At 51.2% G+C, this 2,257-nt stretch overlaps 1 pseudogene; it reads right to left on the reverse strand.

The window, feature by feature from the left end:
- Positions 1–349: 349 nt before the first annotated feature.
- On the reverse strand, positions 350–492 carry LOC149452182 (U2 spliceosomal RNA; annotated as a pseudogene).
- Between the last annotated feature and the right edge of the window lie 1,765 nt (positions 493–2,257).

A 2,257-nucleotide genomic window follows, 5' to 3' on the forward strand; every position in this document is an offset into this window, starting at 1 on the left:
GTGGTCGTGCCAAATAGTGCACAGACCAGGCCCTGAGGCCTGTAGCAAAAATTGCCCTGGTCCTAGCCATAAGGCCTGGTCCTAAGGGCGCTGTGCAGAAAAAGTTGAAAACACAGTGACCATGTGCCATCTTCACACTGTGGAGTCCCACACCCAGGTGCTACTAGTGGCACCCCTGAGGGCGTCTACTCAGGGGTCACTGGTTTGTGGACTCTCTGCCTTCCCGACCCTGGCCAGACAAGGTAGATCCGTCCAAATCAGGAGGTACTGGGTCCTTCCGGTCTCCTCGGGGGAATTACTCCCAGGCCCCAGCTACGTGTGGGCATCCCGGTTTCTGTCCCCCCAGTACTAGACGTCCAGACCCCCATCATACCAGTGAGGGTAATATACAACAGTCATCCCCGCAAAGCTAGAATGACTGGGAGCACCCCCACTGGACACTGATAAGAACAGATACTACACTTGATCTTAGCCAAAAGGCCGAGAAGCGATGTAGCACCCTCTGAGATAGGCGCTAGCTTTAGATAGATATATTTACTTTGTGTTTTGATAGGTAAATGTAGTTGTCACCAGGGGCGGACTGACCATTTGGAAACTCGGGCAGTGCCCGAGGGCCCGGGGTCAGTAGGGGGCCCCATGAGATGCCCCTGGTACCTTTATCATAGGCTTTTTTGAGATTGGGCAAGGACACAGGGGCCCCCTGATCCCCTATTGCCCGGGGGCCCCATGAGTTGTCAGTCCGTCCCTGGTTGTCACACTGTAGTCAGTGTGTTTGGGATTGTTAGGTAAAGGCAAGTAAAAGCAAGAAAGAAAGAAAATTAATAGCGTGCACAATGTTATCAGTGTTTCTGTGTTCTGCTAGTTAGGACTTTTTAGTATGTTCAGCTGCTGCCAGCCTGATAGCTCCCTCTGCATCCAGAAAGGTTGAGAAGCTTCTGGATCATAGGTGTGGAGCTATGCAGATGGCAGCATAAATATTGATAAAGCCCTGACCTATCCCAGAGCAAGAGGCTCTGATGGCATGCTGCATGATTGTATATATTTAGTGAGCACACTGAGATCTGGGTCTTTCCCTGTAAAGGATTGGTCCAGCCTGGTGGGGGCATGCTGCCATCCCAGGCAAAGCTGCTGCATCTGTTGTTGTAGGCCTCAGGTGGGTGATCTGAGGGCCTGACTGCCAAGACCTGGCTTCTTTTAGAGCTGACTGAGGGGCCATCTACTGAAGGTCTGGTCTAGTATCATGCAGGAAGGCAGCCAGCTGTCCTTGGGCCTTGTGAGCACAGACACCTCTGAAAGGATCTTAGAGACTAAAACCCCTCCGGTGCTAGGGAGTCAGCTGCGGGTCTAGCTAAAGGGGGCACCAGCTGTTGTCCTGAAGAGTTTTGTCCACCTATCCTCCTACTTGAAGGGACTCTGCTCTAGCTTACTACTACTGCCTCTACTACTGCCTCAAAGCTGAAGTCCACTCTTTGTTGCAAGCACGGACTTTGTTATAGCTTATGCTGAGGAATACCTAAGTCCTCAAGTTGTACATAATTCTTGTTTTTGGAGATTCCCACATAATTTAAATACTGTATAATAATAATAATTTCCTCAACCCTATCCAAGTTCTCCAAAAATAAAAACAGCAAAAACAACACCCCTAGACTGGTCATTGAAGAAACGTGTGAATGAGCCTATGTGTCTCGCTGCGGGGCAAAGCTTTTGGGATAGACCTGGACAGTATTCCTGCTGCTCCTAGGGGAGTAGCGCTACATGCTTACCCTATTCCTCACTCCCGTAGGTTTCCTTCCAGGGGCGGACTGACCATTTGGAAACTCGGGCACTGCCCTGAAGCGTTTCGTCCTTAACACTTCGTGGAAGGGAAAAATGGACTTGTAAGCAGGGGCGGACTGACCACTTGGAAACTCGGGCACTGCCCGAGGGCCCAGGGTCAGTAGGGGGGCCCCATGAGATGCCCCTAGTACCTTTTCATAGGCTTTTTTGAGTTTGGGCAAGGACACAGGGGCCCCATGATCCCCTATTGCCCGGGGGCCCCATGAGTTGTCAGTCCGCCCCTGCTTCCTTCTCCGTGTGCAAGCAGTCCCTCAAAGACTTTTCACTTCACTGCCTGCCCGGTCATTGCTGTCTGATATGATCCACTACAATGCAGTATTAGCAGTCTTAGGAGGATTAGACAAGCTCAACCCATCCTAGGCCAGCCGGTTTCCTCCTCCATTCCCTGCAGTCAGCCAGGTGCCAAGAACTTGAATTTCAT

The sequence above is a fragment of the Staurois parvus genome, unplaced genomic scaffold, assembly GCF_062004578.1.
Source record: "Staurois parvus isolate SC_StPar_1 unplaced genomic scaffold, SC_StPar_1.0 ptg000491l, whole genome shotgun sequence".
Taxonomy (NCBI): Eukaryota; Metazoa; Chordata; class Amphibia; order Anura; family Ranidae; genus Staurois; species Staurois parvus.